At 42.1% G+C, this 20,095-nt stretch overlaps 1 protein-coding gene across 2 annotated transcripts in view; it reads left to right on the forward strand.

Annotated features, from left to right (window-relative positions):
* Window positions 1-11,307: 11,307 nt before the first annotated feature.
* Window positions 11,308-20,095, forward strand: part of rhbdf1a (rhomboid 5 homolog 1a (Drosophila)) — a 41,918-nt gene continuing 33,130 nt past the window's right edge. The window contains exon 1 of one of the 2 annotated variants that reach the window (XM_050069806.1): window positions 11,308-11,694. The gene's annotated coding sequence lies outside the window, so the exon portion shown is untranslated. The remainder of the gene's footprint in view (window positions 11,695-20,095) is intronic. The other variant, XM_050069807.1, reaches the window with a different exon arrangement.

Here is a 20,095-nt window from a genome sequence, read left to right on the forward strand (position 1 = left end):
AAAAATAAAAAATAAAATCGTCTGCATTATTATTAGACGTTCAGGGCAATGGACGTCGTATAAAGAGCGCAAAAGTCCACTTGTGGCAGGCAGGAGGGGAGGTAGATGGGTCCAACAAGCACAGGACTTTGACCCAGGAGACCAGTGTTTGTGTCCTGTGTGGAACTAAACGTCAGTGTTGAGTTGTTTTGTCATGTCAGTCGTCAGTTACGTGAGTCAACCACGACCTAACCAAGTAGTTTTGTTGCCTAAACCTAACTGCTGACCCCTTTAACATCAAGTACGATCTTTACCTAACCATAGACTGTATTTGAAATAGGGGTTGCAGCTACTGTGGCGTCACCCATTGGTTGTGGACTTACGTTTTGAAGCCTTGAATCTGGCATTTGGGCTGTTGCCATCTTGGTTTCGTGAAGCCAGAAGTAACCATTTGAACAAGAGGGTGGAGCTGTGGAGCAGCGAGGGGTAGATTGAGACTGTGGTAGTCAGGCCCCCAGGAGGTGTGCTCGGCTTTGAAGCCAATTTTCATACAAGCCAAACAGTGGAATTACGTCTGTCACATGATGCCATGGGGCCCAAAAAGACTGTTCCCCTTAGACTTACAAGACATGTCTGCAAATCAGTGGATATATTTTTTTGATCACACCCCCCTGTGAAATGACTCATTTCACTATCAGAATTTGATCTGTTTGGCTGGGTGACATTTGGAAAGTCTCAAAGAACTGCACAATTAAATAATCAGTCCATCTATTTTCATCAGCTTATCCACTGCTGTGTCATGGGAGCAGCAGGCCAAGCACAGCACCCCAGACGCCCCTCTCCCCAGCAACAATTTCCAGCTCCTCCTGGGGGACCCCAATGTGTTCCCAGGCCAGATGAGATATATAATTCCTCCAGCATGTTCTGGGTCTAATCCAGGGCCTCCTACAAATTGGACGTGCCTGGAATGCCTCTAATGGGAGGTGCCTAGGAGGCATCCTGATCAGATGTTTGAACCACCTCAACTGACCCCTTTCAACGTGAGGTAGCAGAGCTCTTCTCCGAGCTCCCTCTGGATGTCCGAGCTCCTTGCTCTATCTCTAAGGCTGAGCCCAGCCACCCCACGAAGGAAACTCATTTCGGCCACTTGTATCTATGATCTCATTCTTTCAGTCACTACCCAGAGCTCATGACCATAGGTGAAGGATGGGACATAGATGAACCAGTAAATCGAAAGCTTTACCTTCTGGCTCAGCTCCCTCTTCACCAGGACGGAGTACCACAGCGCCTGCATCACTGCAGAAGCCGCACCAAACCACCGATCCATCTCACGTTGCGTTCTGCCCTCACTCATAAACAAGACCCGGGGATTCTTGAACTCCCTTGCTTCAGACAATAACGCTCTCCCAACCCAGGTCACGATTCAATAATTTCATACCCATTCAAGTCAGCAGACCACTATGCAGCCTGCGCTATGAGCCACAAGGTGTAGAAGAGCGCTGATCATCTGGGTAATTTTATACACAGCAGTAGAACTTTTTTGGCTTTATGCACCACTGAGCTACCCTGGAAATCCAGAGTTCTCGCGAGAGCACAATTTGAATTTGCCCAGCGAGTCACTCTGGCAATCAGTAATGATGCTCATTACCCATGCCGTTGGATGAGTTAGACTTGGCTTTTTCTCTAAAAGAGGAACAGAAGATGGCGCTCAAATCTTTTCTTTGCAAGAAGGACGTTTTTGCTGTTTGCCGACCGGATACGGCAAGAGTCTAATCTAGCAGTTAGCTCCGCTGGTAGCTCAGCGCTAAGTATTGTTCTGATTGGTTATAGTGTTATCCATTTGCGTGCAGTGATATTTTCAAATGCATGCTTGGTACCGCCCCTCGAGTTGGGCCATTTTCATTACTCATGGCCAGACCCTAAATCTTTCTAGATTTAGGTCTGGATTTCCAGGCTACCACTGAGCAACTTTTACAGGAATAAATGGGGCCCTGCCTTCAATGCTGTATCCAATTCTCTTTCCATTGTAGTAATGCCTTGCAGACAGGCTCTAATAAAAATTTAACCTCGTGCAGTTGTTATGACCAATTTGTAGCAGGCAGTAAACATGCTTAAAGTTGGGCTGTGATTTCCCCCAGCTTTTGGAGCCAGCCTCAAGTGGCCATAAGAGGAAGTGCAGTTTTTGGCACTTCTGCGTTGGCTTGATTTTTCAGTACCAGAATATGCAGCTTGTTCCTAACCCTAATACTGAAAACACACCAAGCCACGGCAAGCAACCCCTTTGCAGTCATGTGAGTTGACTAACATGACTTACGGCTGACCCCTTCTACATCAAGATACACTGCAAGAGGCTGCCCCTGGTGTCATTATAGTACAAGCCCCAGCGTTAAAATATGACGAGTACGGACGAAATGAATGCCCTTAATTCTGATAGAATACACGGACATGTCTTGTTCTAGCAAAAATCACTAGACCCATAAAGTCATCCTTTAAGAGACACATGCTTGTTAACAGTATTTGGGTTCTTTTGAATATTTCTCTGGTGTGGAAAACCATGTCACGCATGTACAAGCAAAAACCTCTCTGTGGTCTTAACCCAGAAATGATGGCCTCCCCTCCACTTCTCTGCTTGGTTGAAGAAAGAGGAAGCCGTTTATGGACCGTCTGACAATGTCCTTTTGCTCAAACATTACCCTTGCGCTCAACCCTTTTATCTGAGTCTGATTGATGGGGCTTCAGGGGGCCCTGAGTGCTCCTACAGGTCCTGCGTTGCTTCCTAATTGCTGCCTTTGCCCCAGCTTCAACCCTCCTGTATCCCAGAGGAAACGTCACCATTAATTACTACAACTTCATGGTATATCAATCAGTGACTCCCAGTAGGCCACTGAACGGTCCTTACATAGCTGAGTACTTGTAAAAGAGTTGATGAAGTCCAATAAACTCCTGTGGTAGAAATACTGTCTTTTGCCTAGTTTAGGAGCATGTCTCTGAATCAGCTCAATTTTCAGTGTGGTGATCAGTCATGCTGGCAGGGACGAGACCCGTGGGTGCGAGACGGAGAGGAGACATGAGCTGAGAGAAAGCTCTAGCCTTTCATACTGTGAACTACAAACAAGACCAGTTGGGACACTTGTCTGCTGTGAGCCTGCTGTGAATTTTGGTTTACCCTCACGTTTGAACTAACAAAATTCAATCTTGATGTTTCTTGCTACCAATATTACTTCATGTCTGGGAGGAGAGCTGCTAATGGTGATAAGCTGTGGAGGAGCTGTGGTGGAGAGGTGTTAAAAAATGTCAGACCTAACTTTTGACATTCCCTGTAAGAGTGTGTCGTGCAGAAGGTTTCAGTTTTGCATATTAGATAGCAATTAGCTTTTATATTTAGTGATGTACTTAATCTAGCATGCCCGGCGAAGGGAAGTGCACAGACACTGCCCCCTTCAGTAGTGACAAACATTGCACCAGGCCCTCAGGAACGCTGCTCAGCTTTGCCTCTATTTTCCCCAGTGGCCACTAGCGGTATTGCAGCAAAAAATCCTATGCAACTCAGAAAGCATTTCCCCCATTGTTAATGAGACGTCTGTAAAAACTGTTGACAGGACTCCTCGAACCACAAACAAGGTCGATCATGACTCTTTTTATTATGAATATTTGGTCCATGGAGGATTTATATATTTCAATGAAGGTTTTAAAACTTTTGTTCAAGCAGACAAAAGCAATTTAAAAATCACTTAAAATTTGCATACAGTCTCTTTCAAAATAAATGCACTACACTGCGCAGAGACATTTTTTTTCCTTCAACAACAAAAGCATGTGGTTAGGTTTAGGAAAAAAGAACAGGGTTTGGCTTTACGTGACACGAACACCGCTCTCTTGGGTTAAAGTCCATGTTTGTTGGACCCATCCACCACCCCTCCCACCTGTCCCAGTCTGACTTTCTTCGCCTTAACTTTCATTCTTGCCCCGCCGCATTTCCCCCTGACGCCAGCGGGCACCGTTAAACTATCACGGCAACCGGCCACGTCTCACGCCGACATTAAAGGACTCCTGTTTTTGTTGGTTTCTGACATCACAAGTCACTGCCCAAATGCCGGATTTCGACATCTTCGGAGTGAAACCGGGCTCAAATGTGGGCTTTTCTCTAGGGTGTGCATCTCTACCTCAGCCTCAGTTGGTGTGTACAATGTATCCATGACAACGCACAGAGCAGACCCTAAACATAGAAAAGCCAGTGTGTTGCAGACTGCGGTACGAACCCCAACTGAGACGCATATTCTGAACACGCTGTATACATGTCCAAAAAAATTATAGTAAAACCTGAATAATATTGGCATATCTCACATGTCTTGAGCGGTAATTGCTAAATTTGGAAAAAGGCCTAATTTCGGAAAATTTTAACAAAATGTGTTGTATGTATGTATACCATGTATACATTAAATTCAGAATATTGTCATTCCGAATAATAGTGGAATGTTAGTGTGCATGTCAACACAGCCAATGTCAGGTCTATGGGCCGAACAGGACCTCAGGGGCTCGAGGAACATCCAATCTTTACACAGATACCAGTCGGTATAGCCAAGGTCAGATATTTCAGGGGACATAAACATAAAAACCCCCACATTTTTAAGTGGAGGGGATCTTTAATTTAAATCTGGAATGCAGGACTTGTAATGGAGTATTTTTTAGTGTAGTATTACTACTTGCATTTGAGTTAAGGGTCTGAATACTTCTTCGTAGATCTGTAGAAAACACCATTGAATATAAAAGTCAGGCAGTCTTATGACCCCTTGTTAACACAAACAAATCATCTGCACCGTCAGCATAAAAACGAGACCATATTATGTCTTTCTTTATTTTAAAAGCAGAAAGTTCGGCGGTGGGTGTCTTAATCGAGACGCACATCAAAGCAACCATGAAGGAGACTTTTCCAGGAACCTGAGCGGCTTGTGCCCCGAAACCTCATCTGAGGAAAACTGCGTACTTGGTGCCCCTTGTCAGCACCTCAGAAACCTTCTGCTTCCTAACATCCATCTCTCTCCTGCAGAATATTCCCAGGTGGATCTGAGCTTTCACTGAAACCATGATGGAATGTACTGTGATGGTCTTTTCATTAGATGAAGCAGCAGCAGCAGCAGCAGCAGCAGCAGCAGCAGCGTGTATTACCTGATGCAGTAAAGGGGCTCCATTTCCTCTAATGAAAATCTTCTCTTTCACAGTACAAAGCGAAGTGTGAATGTGCTGTGTTGCACTCTTGTTATTTCTTTTAGCAGATGTAATTTATTAAATGGATAATGTATTAAACACCCAGAGACAAATAACTCTGTAGAAGAACATTGCCTGTCTTTCTGGTGATAGTTTTTCTTTAATACATTTAAATGTATAGGTATGCACAGAGATAATTGCTGTGAAAATGCCTTGGCCTCAGTTTCCGCACATGCTCTCACACTGGGGAATGCCCATGAGGCTTGGGTGTGAATTAATGATTAAGACATGGCTGCAGAATCCCACGAGGACAAGTATGGGAGGAATCTCAGCAACAATGATGGGAATATAATGGCATGCCACACATGTGAATCTCATTATTGTGTGCAGTTGTGGTGGACTCATCCATCCTTCTACATCTATCCATCTCTGAGTTATTTTTATGCTTCTGCGTATGAACTAAGTAAGACAAAGCAAATCTTTCTTTTAATCAGTGGAAACAGTCAGTTGTAGACATTGTATCAATGGAACTCTCTACGGCAAGATTAAATGGTGCCAAATATCAGACAATAGAAAATTGGAATCACATATTAGACCTAGTGAGGAGCTCTATTTCATAAAGTTAGGTTATTTATCTTATAGATAAGATGCCCTTTGATTTATTTTTATTTATTTATTTATATTTTATTTTTTTTATTTTTAATTATTATTATTTTTATTTTTTTATTGTTATATATATATATATATACATATAAATAATTTCTGTCCTTATGGTGGCTGGCGGGATCTGGGGAGGATGATAGGAGGGGTTGAGTAGGTGGGGATCTGTGTGTGGATGTATGTATGTATGTGCACATCTGTGTAACTCTATATCTGTGTACTTATGTGCAGATGTGTAGGTATGTGCATATGTGTAGATATGTGTATGTGTACATTGTATCTATAATTCAACATTGATGGGGTTGTCTGCATCATGCTTGACAGAATCGAATTTCTGACAGAACTGTAGCGCAGACTTTCTTTTCAGTCTCCTTCGGCTCTTGAACTTTGTATTTCCTGTTTTTTTGTTGTTGTTGTTTTTGTTTTTTCATTTTGTACTGGAGCCATTGTGCACATAACCCCCTTATTGTGCTATTGTCTTATAAAAATAAAAGAAAAACTTGATCTCAAATAAATAAGACAAAGCAGTAGTAGCAGACGTGTAAACAGAAAGTGCTCAGGCTTAGTTTAATAGGCATCAGTCAGTCAGCCATATTACCATCAGCAGACCCAAACCCCCAGGATCATATGACACTGCTGTAATGTGCTCATTGATTTAAAGAAAACTTGTGAGATTTATATAATAGTAAACAAACAATCAGTTGCTTCATTGGCTTAGTAATAGAGCAAGACTGTATAATTCTACTGACAGTGAGCACAGGGCTCGCTGGTATCATGTGATGTCATGAGCATCATGGTGTCATGTGGCAACGTTGCATGGTTCAGCGAATAACAAACAAAAAATGGGAGAAAAACATGAAGGCTTATATGATACAAGTCCAGTAGTCCTCTGAGCTATATACACAATTTATTTATCAATACCTATGTAATTATGTTAATTAATTTCAGCTTCCCAGGTTAGCTGAAATAAGATTCTCACCAGTTATTAGACAATCTATCATTTTGAGTATATCTATGACATAATCTAAGAAGTAAGTACAGGACAGACATGTTTGATGGGAGTATGCAAAGGGGAGGAGGACTGTGTCATCTCTTGCAGCTCTGGTGACCCCGTCAAGTGTGTTGACCTCAAATGAGTCAAGAGAGGTTTCTTTCTTTCTGAGTGCAAACACTTGAATTTCTATGAATTTACAGCTTTACCTGATGAAGTGGCTTATTGTTTTGTGTTCTACAGGCTCTGAAAGTTCAGCATTGGGTCAAGAAACTAGGTGTTTGATTGTAATAAAATCAGGTGTTCTTCAAGGAGGGCAAGCAGTTGAATAAGAATAAAAAACAGTGACTTTCCAGGTTACTTACTTAAGCCCATGCATGGAAGGATTACTGAGCACGCCTACACTGCACATGCTCAGGGTAACCCAATGTATAAGGAGGGCCCCTTAGCCCTCACCTGCACAATGTCACTCAAACTAACACGTACTGACCAGGAAGAGGTTCAGAATGACCACAGTGAGACACAAAATGAATAAAAAAGACACTAAATTGCTTCACAGAGACACAAAACATCAACAAAGAGATGCAAAACAAAAATAAAATGTAGCTTAACAACTATAAAGTGTGTGTGTCTTGCTCCTATGTAGGAGTGATGGGGGGTCTTTTGCATATCCGTGCCCAGGGGCCCATTGTCTCATAATCCGCTCTTGAGTTCATGGTATAGCCTCCTGAGACGCAAACTTCTGTTTGGTTTGCATTTTTAATTTCTCCTAGCTATTTGGGATCAGTAGGACCTGGTAAGTATAAAAAACTTAACACAGTCAACAATAATAAAGACCCTTTATCCACAAACGAAATGATAATAAAGTCCCAATGTCCTTCAGAGAGCTAATGATAAAGTCTTTCAACGAGTACCTTCTAATTAATAGGATCTTGGCTTGTTACCGTTGCTAACATTGGTCAAATTTGTAGGGCGAGTCACACTACAAACATTATTAATCATGAATAAACAAGTTTCAACCATAATATGTGATCAGGTTTTGGACCTTGTCCACTTTCGTGTCAGGATCTGCTGCAGACTGACTTTGCAGAGATGGCGGCCATCTTGTTTTTACATGGATGAGTGTATTGTGCTCTTACTACCACTAGATGGCACAAAACAGTGTCCACGAACGAGGACAACAGGTCTAAGTTAAGCAGAATGAAGTATAAGGTCAAGTAAAACCAAAATGTGATGTCCTCGTATGAGGACACAGGGTCTCAGGAGGATAGGTTGATAGTCTGAAAGCATCCAGGGCATTCTGACAACAAGAAAATTTTTTTTTTATTAATACATAGATGATTGAAACGCACTTTTACTTGCAATCAGAGTGCCTTGGATGCTTTTCAGATTGTCAACCCATGGACTAATAGTGGAGGTCAGTGTGGGCATTGTGGAGGACCACAAGTACCTGGGAGTGCATATTGACAATAAACTGGTCCAAGAACACTGAAGCTCTGTGCAAGAAGGGCCAGAGCTGCCTCTATTTTCTCACGAGGCTGAGGTCCTTCAAAATCTGCTGGACAATGCTGAGGATGTTTAAGTCTGTGATGACAAGTGCTATCCTGTTTGCTGTTGTGTGCTGGGGCAGCAGATTGAGTGTAGCAGACGCCAACAGACTCAATAAACTGATCGTTGTAGGGGTGGCGCTGGACTCTCTGGTGGCAGTGTCAGAGAGGAGGATGCTGTCTAAGATACGTGCCATCTTGGACAATGACTCCCACCCACTCCATGATGTGCTGGTCAGACATGGGAGCACATTCAATGACAGACTCATTTCCCCAAGATGCAAACAAACAAAGAAAGAAACAAACAGCATAGGCCAGCATGATTTAAATGCTGGTCTATGCTCCTTTTTCCCAGCAGGGTGACATACTCTTCCTCTGAATTTTTGCTCTTATGTCATGTGAAACTGTCATTTTCAGAAAAGATCAGTATAACTTTAATAAAAAAAAATGCAACTTCCAATCAAATCAAATTAAAAAATCCAATTATTAATATTAATAATTGGAATAAGAGTAAACCTTTGGAACTAAATTAATTGTGTTGCTAAAATCCCCAGATGGGAATGAACCATCTTCTTTTTTGATAATGTTGCATCATCTCTCATGACATGTCACCATGTGCTTTATTTTGAAATTTTCCTGCTCTATGTTGCTGTAGTCATAGGAGCCATAAAATATGTATTAGCCCCACGTTCATCAAACAGGTCTGTGTAGTATGCTGTAAGCAAGACTGTCTTTGATCATGATAACCTTTGATAACCTCCAACAAACGAAATATGCTCCAATTATTTATGGGCCTGTTTGAGGATTTGTTAAGATTAGTTAAGAAGCTTAAAGTGAAGATTGGCTTTTATTTTAGAAATAAGTCTTGTTTTACTTTCCGTGCTAAGAAAAAAACTTGTCGAAGCTACTTTTCCGTGTGTGATAGATTACAGTGACATATTGTATATGTATGCAACTGTCTCCATTTTGCTTCGTCTCGGTTCAGTATGCTGTACATCTCTATGTTTTATTACAAATGTCACTTACTCATCACTAGTGATGGTGAGATGAAGCTTCATGAAGCATTGAATGGTGCGTTATCCTGCTGGGGGCCACCGCCATTGGGGAGTGCTATTGTCATGAGGGGGGGTACTTGATCTGCAACAGTGTTTGAGTGGGTGGGACATGTCAGGTGGTATCCACATGAATGGCAGAACCAAAGATTTCCCAGCAGAACAATGCACTGGAACTAAATATAGTTTTATACGTCACCTGTCAGTAGTTTTAATGTTTTGGCTGATCGTGTAGGGGAGACCGGGGATGGTTGTAGCAAAGGGATAGTTGTAACACTCTCAGTTTGGCCAATTAGAAACGAGCTGTGGTGACATCATCAACATAGTCCATGCCCATTTACAATTGGAGCTCATTGGTGAAGCCGTATGTCTCTGAGTCCAAATTTGTCTGTTCTAGAGCCAAAAAACAGTTTTTCAGGTGAGAAACCAAACATTTTCATCACAGTTGTTTTTTAGATAGTGTCCATTGTGTTGTATGTACAATTGTTTCACTTACATAGGTTCAAGTAGTAGTTTCATTAGTGCTAGCTTTGAAGCTAAATGCTAAAAACTGTTAGCTCTTTCATAGCTGCTAGGCATGGGGAGGGTTGTAACTCTTCGAAACTGTTTCTTGTTCAACTGTTGAAATGCTGTTCAGACCTCAACCTCATTCAGGCTACAATGCGCACACACACACACACACACACACACACACACACACAGAGGTTAATACTTTATTATTCTGTATTTTATGTTATATATTTTCATTTATTTTATTGTACTTATTTTTTGTATTTATGTTATACATTTCTATTTATTTTAATATTATAATTATTGTATTCTTACAAGTTTATTGTTCCTTCTTTATTATTCATTAAAGTGCTTGTATACATTTAGCCTATTGTGAATCTTTTTTAAGCACAATAATTTAATTGTTACATCCATCCCCAGCTAGTGTTACAACTCACCCCGGTACTGGGGTACGTTGTAACAATATACCTCTTTGTATTTGACATTAATTTCCATAATCTGTGATGGTGTAGTAGAGGTCAAAGTGTGTGTTATTTATAGCAGACAAATATGGGTACCACGTATCAAAATTTAAGAGCTCTAACAAAAAAACCCACTGAGTTACACTTGCTCAAACAAAAAGTGTTACAATCATCCCCGGTCTCCCCTAAATACATTCATGCACAAATGCACATACACACATATACATAAACACAAAGCCACCAAATGCACATACACACATATACATAAACACAAAGCCACATATGCACATTTATACATAATGAAAAATTATAAACTAAAATTAATTAAATAAGAAAATAAAAAAATACTACTACTACTACACACACATAACATACACATACATAGGTACACATAAATGGATTCCTCCTTATGAAGATATATCATTTATAGTATAAACATACTTCTATGGGAAAGCATATCCTGACTTTATCTGCTATCTTATTGATGTTATTTCCCATTGATTATCTTGATCTTAGTTTTGGCCTGCCTTATTTACTAGATGACATCTTATGCCATGTTATTTGTTTCATTCTTCTTGTGTTTTAATTGTGTTTATTTTTATTGCACAGCACTTTGTCACTGTGTTCTGAAAGGTGCTATGTAAGTAAAGTTTATTATTATTATTTGTTGCATTTTAACTCAGTGGGACTTCCTGATTAAATAAAGGTTAAATAAAATAAATAAATGACATAATCAGTGTAGATGGAGGGAGTTAAACCCCAGTTTCAGTGCCACTCTCTGGCTGCAGATATCGCTTAGTCACCGCCGCTCACCGGGAGAAGCAGCGCCTCCCTGTGTCCACACCGATTGGTTGGAGATCTTGACGGGCTCGCCTTCTCCACAGACCGTCTCCAGTCCAGGGCGGGGCTGACTCTCCGCCAAACTGAATTAGGCTACAACCGGCAGAAGAAAACTTACCCCGGGTCGATTCATGGAGCAGTGTGGGAATGCTCTGTCCGTAGGTGGGAAGCAGAGATCCGGACGGCGGCTATACATTTCCACCCCAGCACCTTGGACTGCCTCTGCTGCTGGTGTGATCAAGACTGGCCAGATTTAATACCACGGCACCGGGCTTGGCTTAAAAAACATCTGCGGGCTGTGTGGAAAAAAAACAAGAAGCGCGTTTATTCCTGCGCCTCTGTATCAGGATGATGTGACAAATCATCTCATCTGCTGCCTGGAGGAGAAAAAAAATCTGTGAAACCGGATTTGTTTTCACTGCTGGGGATCATCTGAGCCGGTTGTTAGAAGGGTAAGTTGTGTCATAATTTCGTGACTGTCTCCTGTGGTCGCCCATACGGAAGGCAGCAGCCGGAGGAAGCGCTCACGCGTCGTGATCGAGGAGGATAAACCAGCATATATACTAGTCCATGAATTACTGGGCAACATGGGAATCCTTCACACACAGGCTGGACATAGTGAGCATAGTGAGGTTACAAGGGGCTGTGCCATCTGCGCTGCGTGTAGGAGTTTTCATAGTGAAAGTAGGCTATTTAAAGTGCTCATGTAGTGTAATTGGGTCTACCTTTTAGGCCCAGTCACCTTTTAGAAAAGTGTGAAATACCCTACATATGCAAAAGATGTGGAAGTGGGATTAATGAGGTATGAAATGAGCCTCATGTCCAAAATGAGCCACAGGCTGAGAAGCTAAATTACTTTTTTTTTTTACTTAAACTTGGCCAAATTCAGGAGGGATTACTTTCATTAGAAGCACGCTGTATGAGCAAAAGGCTTGATGGTTTAATTTCGACATCAGGCAGCATTATCTCATGTGGCTGGAGGCTTTTGGAAGATGGCTCAGTTTTGTAATGTAAGTTTGGACCTAAATGACTCTGTTGTTGACTAATCATGCAACACATCATGCATAAAGTCACACCATGACCTCAGTCATCCTCCTCCTCCTCCCACTCCTCCTCTTCCTATTGCTCAGCATCACCGTCCATGAAGGCAATCATGAATGTTTAAATGTGTCTGTGCATCAACAAATAGCAGCTCTGCGCTTTGCAATAATATAGATGGCTACACACAAATGTTGCATAATTCATAGTGAAAATGTGGATGAAAAAGAACAGCGGGCAGCTTCTCATGTCGTCTCCCTGAACCCTTTGAACCTGAAAGTGTTACTTTATCCTTTAGTTCTTTGTTGTCTTTGGTATTGTGGCTTTCATGAGGCGCTCACACACAGTGACTCAAAGTGACTCACGGCAGACGGTCACAAAAGGGCACAGATTCCTCAAAATCGTACGCGTGGAGGGGCCACCTGAAAAAGGCTGGATTTGACTCATCAGAGGCCCAAAGCTCCAGGACAGCGGGTCGCACATTAACAAACTGCAAACTTGTTGACATCAGGAAGGTTACGCGCTCCAATGTCCTACAATACCTGGGCAGACTAAAGTGAAACCATAGACGTACTGTATTAGAAACTGCTGAGTTATTTTGGCAGACAGGACATAGTAGCACATGGCCTGGTTTGTGTGCCCAGTGTTCCTGAAACCTTATCACATGGAGGGAGGGGGATCATGGCTCTGGGTGATGTAATCGCACCAATAAAGCAGGGCTCTGATGTGTGATAGTGGCAGTCATGCTCATCCTCTGTATCTGATCCAACTGGACCCCAGAGTGAATATTCCCAATGTGTGTATGTGTGTGTGTGTGTAGATGTTTATGTGGATTCATGTGGGTACGTGATACTTGGAGGGAGCTGGGGGTAGCTCTGCTGAGGCAGGTGGACCATCCAGGCTGGCCTGTGTTGACTGGCTGGTATGTGAGTTTTTCAGGGGGCTGCTGAGGGGGCCACACTGTAGTCATGCCTGCATGACTCATGGCGCGGTATCTGTCTGTCTGTCAGTCCTGCCAAGTGCACAGTCCTGTACGACTGCATCACGGTGTTGCCTTCAAAAGAGCTACAGAGCGTGATTTTACGCTCACTGGTTTTGTTATCTACCTTCATTTATTGCCGTTCTTCAGTGGATGTTTTTGACATACATCTCAAAGCATGCCTCACTATGCAGTGGAGATAGGGGTGGGAATCCCCAGAGAGGCCTCATGATATGATATTATCATGGTACTTTAAGTCACGCTGCAATGTTATTGTGGTTTTTAACATTTTGAGATGTGCAGATTATTGCGATATTACTATTTATTACCTTTTTTCAGCTGCAACTTATGTCCCAAAATTCAGTAGACTGAAAAGCAGTTGTTTCAATTATTCCAGTAGTTTGCGAAAAGATTAATTTGTATTTGCAAGTTAAAAAAAAGATATTTGTCGTCCATGTATCCACATAAAACATTGCAATAATATGCTGCATTGATTTCTTCCCCACCCCTTAATAGAGAGGTGAAATCTCTCCCCTTTCGATGTCCCTATTTTGGAAAAAATATGGATGCTAGTCAACGGCTAAAAACATATATATTTTTTTTAAATTTTGTCTGAATTGTGCAATGAATTACATTACATTTGATCTTTGTCAATTTAAAAGATCATTTTGCAAATCAAGAAAGTCGCAGTTTGTCCTAGTACCATTGAGTTTCGAGGGAGACCGCTCAGCCAGCTACATCTCTCGTCTTGCACAGAATGTCAACAATATAAATATGGCACTAATGTAATGTTATCCCACCGTTTTTGTTTCATCCAGCGACTCCTGATCTTTTTATCAGCCTGGATGCAAAAGAACGAGCAAAACCTGTTGCTCTTGTGAATACATCACGGTACTAAACACACAGGCATCGTAGCTTTAGCCTCATTTACACGACTTTTGGATGTGTAGTGTTTCTAATTACATAGTTTCACAGTCTTGAACAGTTTTAACAGTGTCTTTAACTGCAAAATTATCTTTTAAATTGACAAACATTGTATCTGTAATATCAACATTGAAACGGGATCAAAGAATTGTTTGTCTCTCCCCCTTAACTACCGTACATATTTTCTCCAACATAAGGTCCCATGGTGGTCCACCTGAAGGAGATGGACTCCTCCTCTCTGTAGCACCAGAGTGATGTTTGTCCAACATTTTTTCCTGGCCTAATCACTTCAAGATGATGCATCTACAAGCGAGACACGGTTATTTATCCCAGAATGCTCTTTCTTTGTAGATTTGATGCTCTGCTGGTGAGGAAAAGCAGGACTACAAAGCAGTGATAGATTTCCTGGAAGAAGCCATCTGAAATCTGAACAAGGGTGTATACTCTCAGTGATTGTTGGTCATTTTCTTCAGTCTCTGGACAGAGCTCGCTCTGAGTTCAGGCGAAATGAGCGTCACTGGGCTGAGCAGTCCCATGTGTGCAGAGCAGCCCATGCTTCTCCAAATAACCTCAGGCTGTTTCTCCAACTAACACATCTGTATCACCAGTGGAAAATATGTTTTTTTTTTCTTTAAGATGACCTGAAATTAACATTTATTACTGATCTATTACGTCCGTCTTATGTCTGTCTCTATCTGTTATATTTAATAGACATGTATTACTTAAAGGATTCCACTTTATCGAGCTGATAATTCTGCGTGCTTTCATTTAAACAATTATGATTTTACCATAAACTTCCCTTTTAGCAGCTTAAAGATAGTCCATACTGTATAAAAATATTACATATGAGATTTTGAACATTAATAAAGCAGCAAACAACTATTTGGTGTGTAAAGATAAAGTGGAGTAATGGCACCGTGAGCAGAGAACGAAGTCACACTCTCTGTGCGTGTTGTCATCTGAGCTTCTCTGTTCTTTGTTGTGGTGGACAGTCGGGCCGCGCATGCTTATTAGTGCATGTGAGTCCATGTGTGTGTGTGTGTGTGTGTGTGTGTCCCACTGGCTAGCTAATCACAGCTGATAATGTTGTGACAGTTTCAGAAGCGTAACACTGACCCTCCAGTCCCAACCACCATTAGCTCTGTCACCACTGTTGTCATTGTTAGCACTGCTAGCCGCTGCCATTTTGGCTGGGCCGCCCCTGTGTTTGCTTGTGACGTCAGAGGCGAGAGCCGTGTGTGGACAATCCAGGCCCAGACTCTGAGTTCATATATGGCACCTTTAATATTTTGTACTCTGCTTATTCGTGTACTCTTTATTGAACCTAAATGATTCTCACTTTGAAAAAACAATTTAAATGACTTCACTATTACACACACAAGTTTTGAGCCATATATGGAAGCTTTTGGGTCTTGACTTGAATTTGCAATACATTTCTCTGGGTTCAGACAGTGCCTCCGGTCCCCTCTTTTTAAGATTTGACTGCTCTCTAAGAATGTTGAAGTGTTTGTAAACGCTTTATGAGTAGAGCTGAATTACATATTTCTCTTTATCCGTCATCTGTCTGCTTTGTGTGAAAACTGCCACAGTGAGGACTGTCTCCTGGGGCACGGCGGCAGTATCTGGAGAGGTCAAACATGTTAACCAACTTGTTCTGCTACTTTGGAGACAATACGCGTGCTTTCCTGCAAATATATTGGTTACAACTGTTCCCACAGCTGAGCAAACAGACATTAGCGTAAAAAGCATGTCAGGTATGTTTCCTTTTTTTTTTTTTTTTTTTTTTTTTTTTTACACAGGATTGATGGTGAGAGAGCCCACAGGCAGCGTTTGATCTAGTTCTCGCTGGTACTCGCTCAGCTCGTACCTTTTTGACTTTGATGTGGTTATACGGTTTTGACTAAGTTGTCAGGAGCAGGAACAGTGATTTTTCTCATATGTCAAATAATGTGGTATTTGTGGGAAAACAGAAGGCGTGTTCTCTCTCTAGTGTCTGTCATGCAGATGCAGTAAGGAATGTAAGCAGATACATTCTGCCTTATTATCAGCGGTTGTGGTGCATTGCTTTAAATTACACAGGAAGTGTGGGGTTTGCTGCACGTATGGATCCTCATACTATTGCTCCTTGTTTGTCTGCCTGCCTGCTTTCCCTGTTGACTGCTCAGTTGTGTGACTCACACCCGTTGCATCCAATTGTTCCCATCCTATGACATCTCGGCGGTGGCATGATGCAGTGGCAGCCATGACGGTGGACTCAATTGTGATGTAATGCTGTAATGCAGCAGCAGGGCTATTTCAGGTCTACCTCTGAGCCTCCAAGGCCTCCGTCTGCCAGCATGCCACCCTGCCCTTCTCTCAGTCAGCACCTCATCTGTCATGAGCCAGACAGCCATACATGAACCAGCATTCACAGAATTTACTAGAAACCTTTGATGCAAAGGTTTGGAGAAAAGTCAGAGGCGTGACTGGATTGAAAATACAGGTTACTGTGATTTGTTTTCACAGTTATTTGGTTCAGGCCAACATTAGGCTGTAGCAGAGATGAAAACATCTAATTTAGGTAAGTTACAGGGTGCAGAGCTTGTGTTCCCACTGACATGGTGTCTGAGGCTGGTTAACCTCAGGACAACCCTCGTTCTCAGGGCTGTGGGAATTTTTTCCCAGAAGGCTGGTGCTTATAGACGAGCAGCAATGGTTCCTTGAACTTTGATCTTCCTCACTGAGTGTGAAGAGCTCTCAGAGGGCGTGTCCGCAGATAACCCAATAAATATCTTTCTCTACCTGGTGCCTCGAGACAGAAATATATCAGGCATGTTGCAATGAGTGAAATCTCGTTGTAAGGGGTTTTGTTTCACAGCTCACACAAGCTTAAATAACAGCAGTTTAACTTGATGATCAACTTGTGAAAAATGATTGTGGTCTCCGTGTTAGAATTGCACTTAGCTTTGTGCAGCTTTTGCTCTTTAGTATCCATTGGAGAGGAGTTGTCCTGCATGATAGTGATATGCATCAGTTTAAGGTAGGGCTAGGCAATATGTGAGTATTATATCGATATCATGATATGAGACCTGATACTGTCTTAGATTTAGTATATTCTAATATTGTAAGTATTATCTTTTACTGGGTTTAAAGGCTGCATTACAGTAAAGTGCTGTAATTTTCTGAGCTTGCCAGACTGTTTTGCTCTCCTATTATTTGCCTTTACACACTTATTATTAATTATATCAACATGATTATTCATAAAAAAAATCACCAAAAATCAACACCACAATATTGTTGCAATACCATATGGAGGTATCGTGATATTTGATTTTCTCCCTATCACCCAGCCCTAGTTTACAGGAGCAGTATACGATATTCAGAGCATTTAAACAGCAGCAAACAGTTATTTTTTGTATAAAGTTATAGTGGAGTAGTGGCGTCCTGAGCAGAGAAGGAAGTCACATGCCCTCTGTGTGTTGTGGCCTCATCTGAACTCTGTGGTTTTGTTGTGGTAAGCCGAACTGGCCTCGCGTGCATGTTGCATGTGTGTGTATTCCACTGGCTTGCAGATATGCACTACGCCCATGGGGTGGTTACTGCTGATATTGGTATGTCGTCATGGAAGCTTAGCACCGACCCCTTGGTTCCTCCCTGGTTAACATCGTTAGCTCTGTCAGCACTGTTGCCATTGTTTGGCGCTGTTTATGGAGCTTGCACCATTAGCTGTTAGCCGAAGGCTCGGCCACCTCAGTGTTTAGAATTGTGTCCAGACAACTCATATGCTCTGAATTTCCAACACAATCTCATAGAAATACATGAAATGGACATGACTTTTTAAAAGCACATTAGATGGTGGTGCACGAACCATGTTAAAACTATGTGAATGCAACATGAAAACAAGACCAATGCCAACTGGCATTGCAAAATCTATTATGAATGGTCGCAGCTTAGTTTTGAAAATGGTCAAAGGAAAGAAAACACTTGGTTAGGTTTAGACGTTTAGACGGTTTTGACGTACTTTGCGTAGTTACGTAGAGTTCGTAAAATCATGTCACAGCATCAACTTTTGGGTTCAAATGGGAGGTGAACAGCAGGCTCCTGGTTGAAAGTCCATGTTTGTGTGACCCATCCACCACCCTCTCACCCACACTATGCAGACGTCTTGCTGTTTATACTTAATTCATGTATCCACCTCAGAAAAAGATGGTCATTGACTTTGCATCAGCATTGTTTGTGTGTTGCCAGCATGTAATTTTAATGCATTTTGTACCCACCACCATCATGTAATGTGTTGTTAAGACTTTGTGTATTTCTACAGGACTGGGCTGAAATTTAGCATCTAGCCCCTTTAAGGGATTTTTCACAATCTTGCAACCCAAAATTTGTTGCTGTGTTGTCATTAACACACATTATCTTTAAAACCTTTCTAACATTTAAACTTATTACTTAAGAGTTTGACGGACTTAATATTCAAAGTACAACCAGAAAATCTTGCTTTATATGTGTGTCATTGGAGACTGCCATGTAATGCGTGCAGCCCAGGCCTTAGCTGCTGTAATGACAGCACTGTGTTATCTGTTTACTTTTTCTCAGATCATTGTTAGGACCAACTTAAGGAACACCCTCACGGATACAGTATCCCAGTACTGTTACAGCGTAGATGAGAGTGCAGTTTTAAATAGGATAGCCTTCACCCCCACCCCCCACCCCTCTATCTTTGGCAGCATAGTCGGTCGTCATACCCAGAGGCTGTGAATCCTCATTGTGTACCAGACTGCAAGTTGACTGCTCCCTGAGTGGAGCTGCACACACACAGTTATATCTGGACAGTTTCAACAGTCCCACCAACATCACATACCATGCGCCAAACTCACTCCAGCAGCTTTCCCAGAAATGAGGGTGTGTTTTGGAATCCTCTGCGACTTTTCTTTTACTGGCTTTTTTTGGAAGAGGTGGGTCTTAGTCGGTTTGAATGCTCTTTTCTTCTGACAGAACTTGAACCTTTGAAGTGTTGAAATACGAGTGCTGCGAGGTGACCAAAGTCTGCCTGTGGTGCATCCTAATTCCTGTTTTGTTTTTGACTTGCACTGTTTTTATTCAAATAGATATTGGTTAATCTGTTGGACTGTGTTCAATGCTTGTCATTGACATGGAATCAAGCCAGGTGCCGCTGGCATATTTGAACATGTACCTGATCCCGTAACTCTCAACTTTCCTGTCTCTGCTGCCTCTGCTTCTCTTCACACCCGTGCCAACTTTCCCTTCCATTTGCCAGTTGACAGAGCTTGTAATACCGCGTGCCAGGGAAAATGATGTAAAGCCTCTCATTTATGGTGCCCAGTTGATCACGCCCAGTTGTAGTGAAGGCATCGCGCTGGAGGCCTAAAATGTGGTGAAGCATATTCACTCAGAACTCGGCAAAAACAAACATCAACAGTAATGCAAATCAAAAGTAATTTATTCCTGGAGGCTGTCGGGGTTTGTACTCCCACTCTGGGATGCAAGTTTTTTTTTGTTTCACTTCTCTCATCTTGTCTGAAGTAGACATTCTGTCTCCTCACCAGTATTACATTTCCTGATCATTTGTCACTTCAGCATGACAATATTTGCTTCTTGGCAAATCATGAGCTGAGTAAGGAAGCTTCCGATGCACTTTATTTCCACAGAAAAAGAGTCTGTGTGTTTTCTTCTCTAGTTTAATCAGTTTTTAGCCCCTCACTGGGGCTGTGACTGTCCCAGAGGACCTGCCCCAGTCTTCCCAGTTTTCCTGTGCCTTTGTTGGGAGTTTTCCACTGATCTCTTGGCCCAGCTGCATGGCTTCATTCATCCTACTTCCTCCCCCATCATCCTCACTTTTACGTCTCCCTGATCCCAGCGTGGAGACCCTGGCCTCACCTCAGGATCTTCCCCTGGGTGCCCCCTCGCTTCCT

The sequence above is a fragment of the Epinephelus moara genome, chromosome 18, assembly GCF_006386435.1.
Source record: "Epinephelus moara isolate mb chromosome 18, YSFRI_EMoa_1.0, whole genome shotgun sequence".
Taxonomy (NCBI): domain Eukaryota; kingdom Metazoa; phylum Chordata; class Actinopteri; order Perciformes; family Serranidae; genus Epinephelus; species Epinephelus moara.